This window comes from Artemia sp. Qi Xiang Cuo, chromosome 9 (assembly GCF_049724085.1).
Source record: "Artemia sp. Qi Xiang Cuo chromosome 9, ASM4972408v1, whole genome shotgun sequence".
NCBI lineage: Eukaryota > Metazoa > Arthropoda > Branchiopoda > Anostraca > Artemiidae > Artemia > Artemia sp. Qi Xiang Cuo.
Genome location: NC_142802.1, coordinates 21136758 through 21156983, shown reverse-complemented (window position 1 = coordinate 21156983; position 20226 = coordinate 21136758). Strand labels below are relative to the sequence as shown.

Here is a 20226-nt window from a genome sequence, read left to right as displayed (position 1 = left end):
ATTCCAGTTCAATGGTCCGTTGTGTTCCAGCAGTTGTTTTGACAAATTTTAACAAAAATTCAAACTTTTTGCATAAAAACTAAGGATTTGAGGAGGAAAGAGCTCCCCTAATGTATGTAATAATTTCTCTTCGTTTTAAGTTTTGATGTTGCTCCTTACTTCCAGTTGAAAGAACTTCTTTTATTTGAGCATGTGTAAGATTTATCTGTCTTCATGTGCATTAATGATAGAAGTTAAGCAACCTGTGAACAGTAACCGTGACTGTATTATCAAATAGGCTAACTTAGGCTGCAATCCAATGCTAAAAGGGCATATTAAAAGCTTTTTGAATGCAATTTGATCTTAAAAATTAATAATTCGAATGGTTTAAAATTCGGCAGAGCTGTATAAATGACTTAAATGAAAGACGATAGTTACGTCAAGTTAGGAAACCCGGGATTAAGAAAATACAAAAGAAAGTGGCCAGCTTTTGCCCGCATCTTGGTGCAATTATTCGGAATTTTGCTCCCTCTCCCTTTTTCGGCACGAAAGTGAACTCAAAAAAAGAGGGGAGGGTTTCCCACTTAGGTTACCTGGGACTATGGAGTAGTTATCGTAAACTTAAAAAGTATTAGAACTTATAAATAAGTTGTCAGTAGGGACCTAGCACAGGCTCGTACATGGATTTTTCTTATGGGATGACCTAATAAAAAAAAAAGTGGCATAGTCTGAATAAAAAGGGCAGGGACATATCTGGATTTTAATAACATCCTTTTTGGGTGTTTTCATTGAAAATACCCTCTTTTGTGTTTTCATTGAAGAAATTGAAAGAAAAAAATAGTAAAATTATCCCCCCCCCTAGATTTTGAAAAATATATTTTGCTCTCCCTGCATTTTCCTGAATTGGCACCACTGAAGAGTTGCCCAGTAATATCGACTGGAGGGATCCTTCCCAAGTTTTGCCCGAGAGAAGCCTCCCACTTTCCCCCCACACAACGTGTATGCTCTGAATCATTCATATTGGCGGTGAATATTGTTGTATTTATTTATTAGCCAGAAAACACTGGAGAATTGGATCGCAAAAAACTGGTCAAGCAACATCTTTAGTAAGACAGTTTTATATGTCTGTCTTTTTCCTAGTTTGATGTTGTTTTTTTTGTTTTACTCGTACAATTCAATTTGTCCAGTTTCCAATAAGTTTAATACTCCTCTGTGTGTTTCATATTTCCTTTAAATCAGTCCCCGCCATAACTATTTCAAATAATTCCAAGAAGAACACGAAGTTTTGATGATTTGATTTATTGTTCCAATAGGCTGTTTATACAGACTTTTTGGGTCTCATTGGAAAAAGGTAAAATCATAGGTATCATTAGGACTATGTAAAACTGTAAGTTAGTGCCCTTTTGTAGCTCCAAAGTTTTCAATCTACTTGAAAATTCTACACCTCCCCCTCTAGAATGCTGGATTTTCATGAAATTACATGTGAACAAATATTCAACAAAATTCCTGACAACAGTAGGCCTGGAATTTATGTCCTTTTTGGTAAAGGTATTTTGATGAGGGCTATTTCTATTGAGAAGGAAACGTGTTAAGAAAGCAATTTTTACTTTATAATATGTAGAATAACTGTAGCCTAGTCTAGTTAACACATTTTGTAAGCTGCTCTGCTTTTATCCACTTTCATTAAGTGTTTTCCACATTTTCTAACAAATATATTAGGCTAGTTTTTGAATAGGCCTATCATTCTGCCAATGCTACTAATTTAAAGAAGAGTAAATTGCCATGGCTTAGCTGTAGTGCATAGCCTAGGCTATCTAGGTTATACAACTCAGGGTAGGCCTATATATTTGCACATTAGGGGGAGGGGATAAAGTTTCCATCCAATACAAATGAATGTTCTATTTTGATTTAATGAAATTCTGACTCTAAATAGGCCTACATGTCTGTTTCTTAGCTAGCCTATCTCATTAGTGAGTTAATTCCAAGATTTACCAGATAATTTTGGTGCAACAATCCTTTTCTTAACTGAACCCTATAACAGCAATAGAGAAATACCATTTGATTCCAACCCAAGGCTTTCCAAAGATAGCCTTAAAGCCTTTTTAAAGCCCATCTGTAGGCTAGCCCTTGAATAAATGCAAAAATTTTCTGATGTTGATAGCTAGGCTACATCATTTTTTGTACTGATTTCTCATTAACAGTTGTTACATAATGCCAGCCTGAAAAAAATGCTACAAAATGAGTATCAACAAATCTTTAAGATCTGTTGATACTAAATCTAATACACACATACAAGCATGTTAACTCATTATTGAATAATGATTTACCTGTTGACATGGTGCTCCTGGACCTCTCAAAAGCATTTGATAGGGTTTGCCATGCATTCCTTATCACCAAACTAAAAGCAGCTGCTCTTGATGATGTTATTGTCCAGCATGGGTGCCCATATGGGGGGGGGGGGCAGAGGGACCTTGATATCCTTGGGACTTGGGCTGATATATGGGTCCTCTTGTTCAATGCTGACAAATGCCATGTAATCCACTTTGGCAGTCATAACATGCATCAGCAATACCATCTCCAAGGTAACTCCCTTTTGCAGTCTCTGAAGAAAGAGATCTTGGAGTCATTGTTGATTGGCAACAAAGGTTCAGCACCCATGCAAAATTTGTATTATTGGTTGCCCTCCAATTCCTTGGAGTGATCAATAGAAATATCTCTAGCAGACACCCAAGTGTGTTTATGAAGCCCTACAAGGCACTAGTTTGGCTGCACCTAGAGGTTGGAATGTCCCTGGTGTCACCCTTTTTCAAGAAGGACAAAGAAATACTAGAAAGAGTTCAACAAAGAGCAACCAAAATGGTCAAAGGCCTCAAACAAATGCCATACAAAGAGCATTAATGTCACTTGAAGCTTCCTACTCTTGTATACCAGAGGAAACGTGGTGACATGATAATGACCTGCAAAATTATTTCCAAAAATGCTCCCCCTTGTCTGTTTACCCCCCCCCCCCCAGAACCTGTTGTGACTAGAGTTCATTCCAAAAAGATCTTCAAGAAATGCTCCTTAGTCTGAGAAAGAAGCCATTTTTTCAGCCAATGAGTAATGAACTTTTGGAATCTAATCTCTGAAGATACAGTGGCTGCTGATTCAAAAGGTGCATTTAAGAAAAATCTAGACAAAGAATGGCTACAACAAGAGTTCCTGCACACATGGGAAGCTGCTGAGTCCTCAACCCAAATTTAGCAAACAACACATAGAAGTCATAACAGAGCATTACAAGGATGAAAGTGCTTAATTTTGCTCCAAGCTGTGATTTAAGGTAATTAAGGTAAAATCTGCTGCCCTTTGTATGTACCCTAGAACTATATCCATGCATTGGGGGGGGGAGGGGAGATACAGATCAATTAGAAGTAAATTCATAAAAAATTGTTAAGTTTGAGTCAGTAAAAGTTAAAGTATTAAATTACAGTATTTAGGCCAGAAGAGGCTGTGTATGCAGCTGTTACCTTTTTTTTAACTTTTTTTCTAATCAATAATTGTGTCAGTTGGTTCATAATACCAATTTGAGAAAACAACAATAAAATCAATAAATTTTAAATACAGACTAGGACTATATCTGGATGCCCCTTCTGGGTGTCCCTTCTATACTGGAATCTGGTCAGGGTCCAAGCCATTCAAAGGGAGGGGTCAACTGAGTTAGCTAGCTTGGGTGCTGCAGGTGGGGGATTGGCCCACTTTGATCCAATTTTTCTCTTTGATTTGGCCTTTTTGCTTATATTTGAGCTAGGAGGGGGCGCTGTAATTTATATTTCCCTGGGTGCTGTCAGCTCTAGGGAACAGCTCTGTTAGGGTCTGACTAATTCTGTGTTTAATAGTGCCTGTTGTAAGTAATTTTAAGGAATTGGCATTTTTGAATTGAGTCCCATAATACTTATTGCAACCTTTTACAGGTAGAAAATCCTCAGTAAATTTATCTCAACAATGTTTTGTTAATTCTAATAGTAGGATATTATAAGGTTGCAAGATTATTTTCTGTTTTTGCTAGAAATTAATTTTGATGTTCAAACAAAATCCAGTAGAGCAAAATAACTAGGACTGTTCAGTAAGTTATTGTAAGTAACTGCAATTAGCTTTGTTGGACATGTGGTAAATATGAATTGTAAACATTACAGTTGCCAGGTCTCTAAGCAAAATTACTGTTGGAAGAAGCTTTTTTCAGTAGTACGGTATCCCAATTTTGTTACCAAGTTTGGCATGTGAATAGGGGTGGGATGGTTCTATCACCACATCTTTTTCATGCATTTTTCTGTCATGTTTTCCAGATTTTACTAATTTATCATCAATTGCATATACTGGTGGTTTGCTGTTAAATAGCATAGTTGATTATGTTATCTTATTTATACTTTGTTTGAGGAAATTGGTTTAGATCTAACACTGAGGATTGGAATATTTAGTGTTTAATGCAAATTACCAAACTAGCTGTGGTTCCTTCTTAGTTAAGTTGGTTCCTTTGCTATAGTAGCTTAGTATTAATCCGAGGCATAGCTACTGTTTTCAGTATCTGGGGACAGTGCCAGTTTTTGCCCTCCCCACCATCATTGACACAGTATTAGTAGATCATAGTATTGACAAAAAAACCTCAGTTTGGTCCCTCCTCAGAGGCTACACCTAGAGACACTTGTACCCCCTTGCCCTTTAGCTACACCACTTATATTAATTTCTTTTAGTTTCTGTTTCCAGCAAGATTAGGTGGTATTAGGCAAGATTAAGTTGAGGAAAAAAGGATCACCCACTCAAATTGTGAAACTTTTATATCTTATTCATTTTTATAATATCTATTTAAACTTTGGATTTTAAGAACAAAATGTACTGATAGCAGTTGGTCATGTCTGAATTTTAAGGTTCATGGACCATTAATGTTAAGGAAAGACTTTGTTGAATCTCGATACTATAATTAATCTCAATCCTCCTTTGTGGTTGTATATGCTTGGTAGGGGGCTCATTGGATTGGTGGTCAGAAGTTCTAGTGAATTTTTAAGAATCAAAGTGATCAGAGGGCATTTACATTCTTTTTCTATGTCAGTGTCTTCAATTTTATTAATCTTCTTGACAGGTGCCACTATATTTTAACTAATTTGTGCATTAATGAAACAAATATTGGCTTCCAATTTTTTTGGGAGGGAGTTTTAGGAAAGGTCCAAACAATTAATATTTAGTTAATATATAAAAGCTTAATACTAATTCTATTAGGCTAACAGCTTAAAAAACCGATGGGGATTACAATTCCACAAATTCCAATTCCGCGAAATTCCACATTTTGAAGATTGAAGCTTGGAATCTCTACGATAGGGCTCGTTGATATGATGTATCTATTAAAGGGATTTTCAATAAGATCGCTTGCTTTTTGGGAATGTTTTCCCTTTTTTCAAAAATCAGGCAAATTTTCTTAGATTTTTGGTTTTCGGTGGGTTAAAATAAACTAAAAGAATTTTATTTATTTAGAATCAGCATAAAAAAACAATACTGCCGGTGTAGCAATTTTCATGAGAATTCCATTTTTAGTTTTAATGAATATTGGCCCAAGTCACATTTTACTTTCAGTTTTTATCTGCTCCTCTGTGTCTGCTACTTGATATTCTATGCTTGGTAATGTTAAGAGGAAGCTAAGGGCAAAAATCACCCTAAATTATGGTCTATGCTTCTGTATTGCTTTAGCTAAACTCTATTCAACATTTTTGAACCATTTGATTATTTTCTATAAGGTTTATTTCCATTTGTGGATATTCATGAAAGTGAGACGATTGGGTTTTGAATTTTGTTTTTAAAAGTATTTATTTTTTTCCCTATGGGTATAGAAACCAAAGGATTTTTCATAAATTTGGTGCTACTGGCATTTTGTGTCTTACAAAAATAAGTATACAAAAAGAAAAGAAGAGGTCTATTTGTGGTTAAGTCCTTATCATCCTCTTGCTAAATTGTTGTGATGTATTTGCTTTTATAGTTTTGTCACAGGGAAAATTTGAGGAACTATTTATTTTTCACGTTTTTCTTTTCTTTTTGCTACGCCACTTCTAATATTTACATAGTGGGTTATAAAATAAATGATTGCTATTATTACTTATGAACAGACTTGCTACTACTATTTTTTCTTAAACCTATAGCTATAGGCATAGTCCAGATTGGTTTTGCAGAATGCTTGCTTTGTCCAAAAAGTGAGAGTTTACTTTAGTTCAGATGTGAATGTTAACTCCCATGATGTAATCCTGTGGTAGCGCAGTGGAATTAATCTCTGCTTAGCATTGCAAGGCTTAGGTTTGATCTCAGCTACCACATGGCCTGGAGCTGCATGGAGAATATGTATCAAACTCTGCAAATAATCAAACAAGTAGAAGAACTCCCATGAGGTGATGCTGTTTGGCAACCTTTGCAGCAGTATTATCTAATCACCCTGCTCCCTGCCAAGAGAAAGCTAATCTTTTGTCTTTAAAAAAGTGGTTTTCTGCAGGTTTTTGGTGGTGCTGTTAACTTGTTAACTGATAAAATATAATTGGGTCAATTCAACATCAATTGGCAAGATTCTTTATATAAATTTTAACTTTCAAAATCTCCAGTGCATGCACTTTACAATTGTATATGCTGTTTGAATTGTTTTGGCTATACTGCCAGTCAAACTATATATTTAAAATCAAAAACATGTTTTCAGGCGATGGTAGCTGGTGCACTACCTTGTATTTTTTTCTTTACAACCAAGGGTTGATAATTAAGCTTTCAAATTGGCTGACCCTATTGAAATCACCAAAATATTTCTATATAAGTTTGAGTCTGGCTCCAGGCTGGACCTGATGGCAGATAGCTGGGTTTTCCATGATACAGCGTCGTCATGAGATTTTAGCACATGGTCAAACCAATGGAGTTGTTGTCTTTATTTGATGTGGGGGAGGGGGAATTTCAATTTTACCGTGGATTGTGTTATTGCTTACTATTTTGGGTCACCTACCGTCTGGATATACTGAAGGAGTTTATGGTTGAAGAAATGCAAATCCCAGACTTCTGAGGCTTTTAGCAGCCATGTTTTACAATTGTAGAGTAGTTCAGATACTTTTGCATCGAATATATTTCGTCTTTAAAGCAACTTTGCGCATGCTCCGTAAAGTTTGCCTAGACAGAATAAAACGGTCCAAGTGAAGAAATAAAGGGGTTTTCTTCTGTAGGACTGCCTAGGTGTTTGAAATGGATCCCAATGGGATATTCATTGAATATGACGGGTGCATCATCAATACCACTTGTACTTACCGTCTTTGTTTTTTTTCTAGCCTTTGGGGAGGCTAATAGATCTGCCCCTCTTGGATTGGTTTTCGAGAATGGACTACGCTTCCTGCATGGACTCAGCAATAGATCGACTTCGTCAGTAGGCTATATTCCAGGTCTGATACTGACAGGGATGGGCTTATCATAACCTCTTGGTACTGCTCAGCTGCTTTTAATATCCAATTTATTACGGTATTAAATAGGGTTTGGTACAAGACACATCCTTGTCTTACTCCCTGCTCAATATCAAAAAGTGAGGACAGGTTGCTATTAACTTGAAATTTTAGAATTTGGCTGAAACCCTGGGGATAGCCGATAGTTTGATAGAAGGAGAATCTATCCGAAACTGTTAAAGTTTTTTTTCAAACTCAAGACGTGTTTGAGGCTTACAAGATAAAATTGTGAGCAGGGAAATGGTTGTCGTATGAATTTAAAACCACATAGATTGAACAGCACATCTATTCCTTTAACGGTTTATTTACCTGCTACAAGTAGGCATTTCCAATTTAAAAAAAAAGTTGCCCTTCTTCACTCTTACCCAAAGAAGCTGCTTATCAGAGCCTCCTATTTGAGGCCACTTGGTAAAGAACGAAGTGTCTTCCGAGTATTATTTGTTTTCCCCCCTGTCAATTCGAATAGAAAGGGTGGTCGTAAAAACTTAATAGGGGAATCAATAGATCCGAAACTGAAAGTTCTAGTTCGCTTTGTAAAAGTCGAAGATGATTGGATTGAAGTAAGATGCAATTTTTCACGAAAAAACTGCCTTTTTTTGGCAGTACAGTCATTATTCAGGCTAATAAGAGACCTGGAACAATTTTTGAGCCACTTGAACAATGACAGAAAAATCATTCAAGTCTTTCATTTGTGTTTGAAAATCCGACAGTCTTAGACGAAATTTGAGAACTGTATAACAGTAGTTCCATTTTTTAGAACTGGCATAAGATTTCAGGTCAAAAAAGGTGTCTGGAAGATACCCAGAGATGGTAGTTACACGAGAAATAGTCACATGACTAATAGGACTAGGGTCACCACTAATAAGACTAGGAGTAGCCTGTTTCCATCAATCCCCAAAGATTGCCTAGCTCTTAGGAGTGAGATATCCTTATAAACTACTTTCTTGGATATGGTATAATCAATTTGAGGACAACTAGCTAAAAAACTCTACAGCTCATCTTTTTACATTTTATAAAGGGTTGAATCAGGAGCCGAAAATTCGGGGCCATAATGGACATATCATTCAGAATCTGGCTAAGCAAAAGTGATATGGAATTTTCAGGTTTAAAGAACATGAAATGCCAAAGGAGAGAACTGTTCACTTTAGCCAGATAAAGAAAGATTTAAAGGATATGGGAATTTCCTGGGAGGGTGTAAAGAGCAGGGGCGTCCTGAGGCTCATTTTATTGGGGGAGGGGGCGATCTTCGTAAATTTTACAGGATCGCTACCTGATTTGCGCCGAATTTTCTTCAGAAATCATTAATTTCACTAAATTTTGGCCGATTTAATAAATTTTCGGCCGAAATTTTCGCCTTCGGCGCAACTTTTACCGAATGCCAGAAAAGTTGGGGGGAGGCGCGCCCATCCCCGCCTCCCCTCGGGACGCTCCTGGTAAAGAGGAATGCTTTGAATAGATTGGGATGGAAGAGGAGCGTGCGTAGCTGTGTTGGCCTCAAGTGGCTTGATGCTGCGGTGAGTTGTTAGTAGTAGTAGTCATATTTGGCATCAATCATCAGTCTCCTATGGATTTTCAGCTTCAGTGTTTCAGTTTGTTTTCAGTTTTTGAACTATGCGAAATTAGTGGGCTGAAACTCACGTGCCTAAAAAGCAACACATCCTCTTAGTATGAGCCTTTGAAGAACTATAAGACCAAGTTTTCGTTGCCTTCGTGAATAATGATCATAGATGCTAACACTGTTGTAATTTCTATGATCAAAGATGGTTTGAAATACGGCTGAGGGTCGTCGTTTAATAATGAACTTGAATTATGATTTTCAACCCATCCTTAACAGGGGCGTAATTTCGTCAATATCCTGGGGAAAGTTGGAGCTGATTTTCCCAAGTCAGGTGAAAATAACGGTTAAAAACGAAAAATTAGCCATATAGTACCATAAAGGCAAAGGTATACAAAAAAACTGATCTGTTTCTGTGAATGCTTGAATTATGTAGGCCTACCTTAGTTTAGACAAGATTTTTGAAAACGCTAAATTTCAGCTGGGGGGGGGGGGCAAAAGCGGCTTGCCCTATAGCATATTATGCCCCTGATCCTTAAACGGACTACTGTATACCGGTCGAACTTAATGGAGAGTAAGATCAATTTTCGTAGTTCAACGGGCTGGGGGCCTGGACATAATCCATCCTCTCTAGGGAAAGCGGAGGGGGCGGGCCTAAATTGATGTAGTCAGGACATCTACCAGAAAAATGTCAGGATCTCAGTAAAAGTTTGGTTAGAGAGTAGAACTAGAATTCTTATAATAAATAATCAATGGTGCTACTCATCTCTGTTGCGGGGTCTGAGGCGGTTGGTTAAGTCGCTATCACTATGGGAAGTAAGTGGTAATCAAAATTTGTTCGAAAAAAAAAAGAAAACGTTCAAATTATTAACCAAAAATTTCGTTTGACATTTTGGACTCCCCCTCTCCCTCAAGAAATATTTTTTAAGGTTTACTTTTTCAGTTATGATCATTATTGTCGAAGTATTTCTATACAAAAATGAACTAAACAGTGGGAATTGTGGCGTCCCTATTAAATTTTAAGAGATCCATGGATCAAACAGTTTGGAATAATGTTAATAGGAATCAAAACGTAAAAAATGAAATTATGATATACACATTAAAAAAATCTGATCTTAAACATGCCCGAGAACCTTATAACTGAGTTGTTAAGCTGTATGTAACAGTTCATGGTAACGAACTGTTGAAAGAAATTTTACGGAGGGGGGATTTTTAGCGAGGATGGAATTATGTGGAGGAAATTTTACGGGGGGGGGGGGTAGGAGTGTATTTTACATGGGAGAAACTTTCCACGGAGGAATTCCCATGAGGGGGGATTTTTCATGGAGGGTGGGCCTGGTTTGCCGGCATCATTTGAAAAACGATCAAAATTTAAATAAATCAAAAACTGAGTTTTTTAAACTAAAAGTAAGGAGGAACTTTAAAACTCAGTACGAGCAGAAATTATTCCATATGGGAAGGGGTAGCCCCCTCCTCAATAGTTTACTTTTTACGCTAAAGGTTTACTGTGTGCCCCATTTTTTTTAGAGCGAGTCCTGAAAAAAAGGGCCGTTAATTAGAATAGGAAGCTTTTTAAAAGTCCTGAAAAGTTTAGCGTGAAGAGTAAGATATTGAGAAGGGGAAACGACGTAATTCGCTCCGACTATCGTTTTTGATAGATTTAATATCTATCAAAAACGAACTTATCGCATTTTGTCGCAGAAGCATGGTCACAAAGCTTTTTTCTGTTTTTATAAATCTGATTGTATCAAACCAATGGTATTAGTGTTCGGGAGAGAGCAACTTGAAGTCTAAAGTCTTAATGCTGTTTTTAGCCTACAAATAGGTCATTTCACAGCAGAGTTCCGGTTTTCGCTCTTTTGCCCAGAGAAACAAAAATTATGGTTTGGATAAATTATGGTATGGAAAATTGCATAATCGCCTGGGTAGAGGGCAGTGGATAATTTTGTGTCTTGAAGGTGGGGCACCTTAAACCTCAAAATGAATTTTAGGCCTACATTTTCAAACTTTCTATGAGAGATGCTTTAGATAAATAAAAGGGAGGGGGCATTCAACCCCTTGCGTCCCTTCATTTCAGGGAATATATTCGGATTAAACATGCTACATGTGCTCTAAGGGGGACAGATATTGTGGAAACTATATATGTCAGCGGGAAACTTCAGTTTTGAAGCATCAAAGGAGTGTAATACAAAGTTGAACGTAAGTGTAAAGAGCGGGTTTTGGATAAGGATGATGGGCTCTGTATTATTTAGGGGAGTTCTGTTTTATTTGAAAAGAAAACACGCTGTAATGAGCCCCTTTTCTCGAAGCATTATAATACCAAAAATAAACGAGGAGCAGGAGGTTCAGGGGAGCATAGCTCCTACGTATATTAAATAAAAAAAAAACGCTCTTTACGCTAAAGTTTTTTCTTTTTCAAAAAACTGCGTTGTTAGAATGGGTCAAACTTTAGCGTACATAGCGAGGTGTTGAGGAAGGGATTGCACTATTTTATGGACAGACTAATTCCTTTATGTTTTAAGTTTTAATGCCGCTTCTTACTTTCAGTTTAAAAAACTTGTTTTTTTTTTATTTAATTTTTGAAAGTTTTTAAATTAATTCAGGTTTTGATTTTGGCTCACCGTACATGAACAATTAAAACGCAATTTGCATATTCAGTTTACTTTTTTTGGCTAAATGGCTTTCTCGAAAGTTGTTTAATTTTTATTTATGAACGTTTTTATTAGTAATAAATATGCGTAACTTACGAATTAACTTACGTAACGAACTTCTATATTCGTAGATTTTTAGTTCGTATATTAGGGGGTTCGCCCCCTTGTCAATACCTTGCTCTTTAAGCTAAAGTTGGAATTTTGTTCCAATTCTTTAAAAATGACCCCTTAATCACAAAAACCGTCAATTAGAATAAATAGCTCTTATGAAAGTACTAAAAAATCTTTGGCTTAAAGAGCAAGGTATTGACTAGGGGGTGAACCCAATCTTATACGTAATATTTTCTGTTCGTTTTAAGTTTTGATGTTGCTCCTTACTTTCAGTTGAAAAACTTGTTTTTTTTATTTAATTTCTGATTTTTTTTTTCTTTAATAATGCTGGGAAATCCGGCGCCCCCTTCATAGCAATGTCCCTTCCCCCATTAAAACTTCCTTCGTGGAAAGATCCCCCATAACCCTCGACCCCCCCCAAACACCTACCAGAAAACGTCTGTATACTTCCCAATAACCAATACTATATGTTAACATTGGGTAAAGTTCATAACTTTCAGCCCTCCCCCCGGGGACATCGGGGGATTAAGTCATCCTAAAAGACATAGTTATCATATTTTCAACCATGCTGAACAAAATGGTTATCTCAAAATTTTGATCGGGTGACTCTGGGAAAAAATGAGCGTGGAAGGGGGCCTAGTTGACCTTCGTTTTTTTGGTCACTTAAAAAGGGCACTATAGCTTTTAATTTTCCTTCCAATGAGCCCTCCCACGATATTTTAGGATCACTGGGTCGGTACGATCACCCCTGGAAAAAAAAAACAAAAAAAAAACAATAAACACGCATCCATGATCTTTCTTCTGGCAAAAAATGTAAAATTCCACATTTTTGTAGATAAGTGCTTGAAACCTCTACAGTAGGGTTCTCTGATACGCTGAATATGATGTGTGATTTTCATTAAGGTTCTATAACTTTTAGGGGATCTTTCCCCTCTTTTTCTAAAATCAGCCAAATTTTCTCAGGCGCGTAACTTTTGATGGGTAAGACTAAATTTGATGAAACTTATATATTTGAAATTAGAAGAAGAGTATGATTCTTTTCATGTATCTATTGGCATAAAAATTCCCCGTCTTAGAGTTTCGGTTACCATTGAGCCGGGTCGCTCCTTACTTACAGTTTATTACCACGAACTGTTTGATTGACGATAATTATGACTGATGTTAAAAAAGAACAGAAATTAAAATATTGGAATGTAAATAAAGAATGAAATTCAAACTTAAAACGAACATAATAAATGTTATGCTTGCTGATTGCCTTTAAAAACATTTCAAAAATTATATTATTTACAGCAAACGCGAAACGGGTAGGCCCTTCAATTCTCGAGTCATTGGGATAAAAATGTGTTTTTTTCTATCAGATTGATTTTGAGCAGCATTTGCTCTTGAAGCATTGGGAAAAGTCAAATTTTTCCTTAAAGAGGGATGATGGTTGGGTAATTTCTGTTCATTTTAATGTATCCTATTACTTTCGTCTGAAAGTTAACATTATACGACTATCATTTTGATTTGAATATTCTATGTGATCAGTGGGGCCAAGTAGGGGGGAAGGTAATTGTCCCCTATATTTCAAAAAATTTCACTTTTATATTTTTCTTGAAAAATAGTGGAGCCCCTCCCTTGGATTTGGAAAAATAACTTTGCAACTTCGTAAAAAAAAAAAATCCTTGGCCCCCTTCATTTTCGTGAACTGGCGCCACTGCTTGGGATCGTATTTTTACGTGGACGTACTGAAGAGGAGGGCATAGAGCTTGTAAAGAGTGAGAGTTGAGGTGGGAGTAATCCCCCCTCATATCCAGGGCAACTTTGCTCGTTTTAGGCTTTAATGTTCCTCTACTTTCATTTGAAAACATTTTTTTTTAATTATTAAGTTCAATCGAAATCTTATTAAGAAGTGACGGTATTGGCTAATTTATTTGGAAGAACTCTTATCTAGCCCCTTTTTTCAATGTCTTATTTTTAAAAATCATAGTGGAATAATATCAAAGTTAAAAAAGAGAAAAGAACTGGATATAATTAGGAAAATTATTTGATTAAGATTACTTTTTGTTAAAAGGATATTTTGAGAATGGGAAGCCAACCTTTCGCTTAAAAAGAAAAAGAGAGGTCTAAACAAAAAGTAGACACATGGGAGGAAAATTGTCAACTTTTTTTCCTAGTAATCCTTTCAATGCAGAGACATAATTAGCTAAATAAGCGTTCCTCCCTCTCTGAAGATTAGAGAGCGAAATTTGATTAATTAATTTTTCCCTGTCTTTCAGATGTAAAACTGTCATCGTCTGTCATTAAGTTTATTTTTGTATGTTTGAAAAGTGAATGTTTGATGAAAGTTTATGTATCCTGACTGGTTATTCTTTGGAAACAAAAATTGGCTTTATTGTTAACGCGTCAGGCTAAAATTCGTAATTAGTTGGGCATTTTGACTGATAAATTTTTTAGATTAAGTTTGGATGTCATAACGAGTGTACAAAATGCCATATTTGCAGGGTTGGATGCATGATTTTTTTTGGGGGGGAGGTTTTACGCTACTTGTCAATTAGCTGGAACCTACGCAAGAAGTCAAGTTTGGTTAATGCTAATGAAATAAAACAAAACATGATGAAAATATAATAGTTTATAAGCAAATTTGGGCTATATATTTGCACATTAGGGGGTGGGGGTAAAGTATAGCATATATTAAATATGTAACCTAACCTAACCTAGGTACGTTTTCCCTCCTAAACCCAAAAAACAATAGTTTAAATATTATAAACGCAATGATAAACCACGGTTTACAATCCAATTCTTTGTTGAAAGAAACCCATTTGACTAGTTTCATAAGCATCTTCCGTATACAATATATCGCGTGGGTTCCAGCTAATTGACAAGTACCGGTTTTACAAAAGGATTTTTTCATGGGAGGGGGTTACAAAAAAACTTAAAAAACGCATCAAAAATTTGTTTATATGCATTTTTGTTACGTTTTTACAGGTTGGACAAACATTTGGGGGGGGGGGGCTCAAACCCCTACCCCTGGTCTTTCATATTGGTATTTCAATCGATGTTGGTAACTGTTTATTTCATATAAAGTAGAATAGATACATCATGTAAAGCTATGAGAAATTCAGACAAGGCCCAGCTAGCGGGCGGGGGGGTGGTGATCCTCCATCGAAACATGAAAAATCACGCAAAGGTAACATTTTGGAAGTAAAATAAAAGAAAAAACTATAAAACACTTCACCTATTCTTAGAAACCCCGACCCTCTTAGAGATCTGTACTCAGGAATCAAATTGCGGGTATGAGCCTGAATTATAATGTTGGTCATATTGGATGATAAATTCTGTTCTCAGTGATCCACTGACCTAATGAAGATATCAACTTATTTCTTTTTCATAGGAGTTCTAGCACATTCATTATAGAGTTTGGAGTCTTTCGAAGGATGTATGCTCAACATTTTGCATGGAGGAGGGCGGCAATAATACAAGAACAAATTTTATTTAATAATTTGAATAAGAACTGACCATGAATTCGGGAAAACTTAGAATTTTTGGGGTGGGGAGACTGAGTATTGAAGCCCTGCCTTGCGTCTGACCTTGGGCCTTGCACATTTTTTTTGTCTGAACACTTTCATGGTACCCGCCGCAATTCAATAGAAGGACATATCGTATGGTCATGAGCACGAGATTCTGGTGATGATAATAATGAATGTATCCTTTTTGCGCATATACACTTGTCCTTTTTATAAGCAGGCTCATCCGTCGATTTAAATTCTTGGTCGTGTTGGTGAGGACTTAGGCTTTTGCAAATAGTTTATCGGTCGATGAGATTTGTATATGTTACCGTGAATGTCCGAAATTGGTGAGTGTCGACATTCACCAGTGAATGTCCGAAAAACCTTTTTTCTTCTTGGATTTAGTCAGCGTTGCCAGTCAACTTTTTTAGTTTTATGCAAGGTCTGATGGTGACAGGTTAGGTTTTTAACCCGTTTCCGAGACTTGTAACCTAATTTAACCTAACATAACATTAACTTTTACCTACAAAGCTTGCTTAAGACTGAAAAAGCTGTTTCGAAAAGCTAATTGAATCCAAGCAGAGAAAAATAAATTTCGGACGTTCACCGGTGAATGTCGACATTACCCAGATTTCGGACATTCACAGTAACATACTATTAAAATCATAAAAAAAATAATATATATTAAATATATTTAAATATAAAATATACTAAAATCAACTACGATTACAGCTAAAAATAATGCTATAGCAGCAACTCCTTCTAGCCCTAGAACTACTAATTTGACTATTTCTATGTTTTGCGGACCACAGCGTGTGATCTACTTAATGTAGGCAAGTGACGTTGGAAAGAAGATGGAGTGTTGCAGGTGTAAGCCAAGTTTACTTTAGTAATCAAATTGAGTTGCATAATGCACTTTTATATTCAAATTGAATACTTAATAGAAATTCGAAATTTGGTTCACTTAGTTAAATTTTCTTTTGTCGGAAGGTGTTTATAATTTACTAAATCCTGATTAGATCTTGCCATTACCGAAAGATAATAGAAGCTGGAGGGTATTTCTTAAAACAATCACATTACTATTAAAATTTTTTAAAAGTGATTTACCTCAAACACCTCCTGCTGTGTTCACTGTTCGTCCGTATTACTAAAAAAAGGAGGCCAATCGTAATTTATGAAAGTGACATTGAGTCCAAGGTACTCTCGTCTTACGTCAAACTACATTAAACTCATTACAGCAGGAGACATGCAGAGTTAACAAAGAGGTCGGATGTTTCGGCTCTCAGCAAAAAGGGTTCTCAAATTGTTTATTGTCAGGGATCAAAGGTGGTAAATTGAAAGAAAGGAGACCAAAATAGAGGTGAAAAGGCGCTTGATTGTTATCATCCTTGCTCATGACTATATTGATTTTTTCTTCTAGATAATAGCGAGGAATTGTCTACTTTCAAAAATCGTGTACCCGAAGTGGCGCTCGCCACGAGGTCCGCCATGCATGGCATGATGATCAACGAAGCAAATGGCGTTTTGTATTGTACACAAGGTGTTGGAGGGTAGACAGTCCTTAGAATAATAAATATTATTTTTTTTTTCTCTGGTGAAAATCTATATTCGTAAAAAATTATTTAGGAATTGACAGCTCAGAATTTTGTCGGGAAATGAATTGTCCTTCATTTGCTACAATAGCGGATGCCCATTTATGGAGAAATTTTTGAAGTGAAACACGAACAGAGCAAATTTTTTCCTCATGTATAAAATATTGCGGAACTACCCAATCAGCCACCTGATGTACACCTCGGAGTGCCACTTGTTCCGCCCCGTGCTGGCACGCTTCTACCATGTCGTGCCTCCTGCTGCCATGTGTGACAAATTTTCATCATGTGAGGTACCCACTACGTGGTATATGTTTTTACTCATGGTGCTTGCTCCTGATGCTGCTTATGGTCTGACGGAATATGGATTTTTTTTTCTGACGAAGAATAGCAGATAATTACGTACTCTTCGGTTACTGGAAACGCATTCAAGAATTGCGCTTAGGTTACATCTCAGAAAACCGGTTTCATAGCTACTAAAACAAGTGATGGATGATAAAATGCATTGGACTTGTATAATTTGGGCTATATATTCGCATATTAGGGGTGGGGGTGGGGATTAAATTACGTTAGGTTGGGTTAGGTTTCCATAATTTTTTTTTCTAAAGTATCATTTTATCATCGTGTTTTGTTATTTTTCATTAGAATTAACCTAACTTCAATCTTTGGGTGTGTTTCCAATAACCGACAAGCATCGATAGTTATATAATTTCAAAAGACACATGTAGCAAGTGGGGCACGCCTTGTGAGGCGTGAAGTCTGCCACGCGTGACACAGAGATGTATAGCGAGAATTCGTCCCACGTGCCGGTACAAGTGGTACTTGAGGTGATCATTCCCTTGTATAATAATCATGATTTTTTCCTGGTTAATTCATTTTCATAAAATTTGATTTAGTGTTTGACAGTTTGTGGACTTTTTTTTTTTGTTAAATGAGTTGCCCATCATTTGGTACAATAGGAGATCCTTTTTCGGGCATTCTTTCCAGAAAACTGAAGACAAGTTTTCAAATGGGACCTGTAATAGGATTCAATTTTCTCACAGGTAAAAAACTAAGGAAATGTCCATTCTACCGCCTTGTCTACATCTTGGAACTTCATCTGTTCCAAGATGTTGTTCCGCCAAGTTTACCTTAAATTTTGGAAATTTTCACTGGCTTTTGAGGATTTTTGTTTGGAGACTGAGCACTACACTTGCAGCCTTACGCCCATGTTGTACTAGTTAGCCATTAAACTGAGCTGACTAATATACGGTTTAAATGACATGCTAGGAACATACTTGAAGTTTCATAAAAACATACTTGAAGCGTAAGAAAAGGTTAAATCGCTCCAGGGAACCAAAATCCTAGGACTAAGTAGGTGTTTTGTTTGCATAATTCAATATATATAAAAAAAATACCGAATATGAAAAGTACTATTTTTCTGAGTCATAAGTTTTGTTCTGCCTTAGCATGTGGCAAATCATTAGGGATTTTTTCAGAAAAGGTAAATGAAAGTCACATGCTTCAGCAAAAATCTTGCTGAAGCTATAATTAAACTTCCTCAGAAAAAGTGTTAGTGGAAAAGAGCCAGAATTCTCTACTATTTAAGGTTTACTTGATGCCATTGTGAAATAGACAGCCATTATTAAATTGAAATTAAAGCCGAACAAAACAAGCTTATGGTCATGTGTCACAGGGTCCACTCTCTTTAACCAAACCAAATGCCGCTGGAGAAACTCGATCATTTTACATACCTTGGCTCCTGGCTTAACACCGACTAATCCTCTGGATTAGATATTCAACAAAGGATACATAAAGCGAAAGCTGTCCTCACATTTCGATTGAACCCAGTATCGAATCGTTGGAAGATAAGCATCCTGACAAAATCTCGACTTACCTGGCTTTACTCCAGACCATCCGCCTTTCTGGATACGAAACAAGGTTGATGAATCAGCAACTATCTCTGGATTTTTTTTTTTTTGCGTCTTGGTAAATCAAGTGGCCATTGCACGTTCTTTTGACACCTTTATCAAGAATTGGAAAGAGTCGAATTAAAAGAGAGCATTAAAAAACAGTGTGTGCTCTGTACAAAAGAGAAATTTCTGAAATCAGTTGGTCGTAACCTCGTAATCAACGAAGACTACCGAAAAGATTATAGACTACAGAAAAGGTTATGCTGGTTGAGTCACCTAGCTCATAAAAAGTACACCAAGGAAGACACGAGGAAAATAGTGTAGCCTGAACACTTTAAATTATTTATTTAGGCAAAACTAAAGTAAACCAGAGGTTTGTTGCTATTGTTAGCTTCAGGAAATTTGACCTTAGACCGCAAAGCCTGTGTCTGTTCCTAGTATAGATGATGGCTTGCAGATCACCCAGCATGGCCAGTAGTATCCAAGTCTCTAGCGTCTTGGATTGCCGGGCTATGTTCAAACGTCTGATTTCCGCCAAACACAAGTACAACATAATATATGTTGAGTCCTCGTTTTCAACCTTTGGCCTTACAATGTAATGAAAATGATTCTGCTGCTTCCAGGGGAACAGGAAACTAAGGCTATTAGGTAAAAACGGGCTGCCGTCACTAGGACGTATCTGTGTTTTTGAGACAATATGTTTTAGACCAAAGCGCTTTCCTCTTCCCCATTTCTTCTTCTTCGTGGGTGGTGTTGCACATGAATTTTATGCCTCGGACCATGAGCTGAGGATCGGTGTTTTATTCCTGCAGATCCGAAAGTATATAATAAAGCTGTTTTAGTGAAATGAGCCGGTTTCTGGAAATTTCCCAAGGATTTCGTTTTGAAGGTTTTGAAACTACTATAAAGGAACAAACTCAACGCAGCATCAAGCTGCCTAACCCATACACAAATTCAATACAGAACTATCAAATGTTGAAGTCATCCAGTTTTCCTTAAGTCTTTAAGTTTTCCTTAAGATGCATTTTTTCAGTTATTATTTATGGATCAGATCAAAATTTGTTCAATTTCTTCCTGATAGGAACATTCATTGAAATTACATTGTAGAATGGGGGGAGGGGAGGATTAGTGGGGTATGGATATGAAATTTGGTTGAACAAACCTGCCACCAGTGAAATGTCCCAAACAAATGGTGTCGATTGGGTTCCATTTGGCTTTTGGCGCGGGACTGTGGAATTAATCTTCAAAAAAAAAAAGATTCCAAAAACACTTGTTTCTTAATATTAGTTTGTAAAAGATAGAATTTGATTGAACTGACCTTAAAAATTCGTTGAATTGGTTTTCCAGAACTTTGTTTGTGAGGAGTGGGCTAATTACCTATTTTACCTTACTCCTTTGTAAATTTTGCTGCTTTCCGAGTTTTATTATAATGCTGCTATTATCTTGTTCTAGCTTAAAACCATCTGAGGTGGGACTTCGG

The 20226-nt window shown here is 36.6% G+C and overlaps 1 protein-coding gene across 2 annotated transcripts in view; it reads left to right on the top strand.

Moving 5' to 3' along the window:
• The first annotated feature begins 1263 nt into the window (after window positions 1-1263).
• The window catches only part of MED18 (mediator complex subunit 18), a 447146-nt gene continuing 428183 nt past the window's right edge, over window positions 1264-20226 (top strand). For both annotated transcript variants that reach the window (XM_089094358.1, XM_089094361.1), the window contains exon 1: window positions 1264-1330. The gene's annotated coding sequence lies outside the window, so the exon portion shown is untranslated. The remainder of the gene's footprint in view (window positions 1331-20226) is intronic.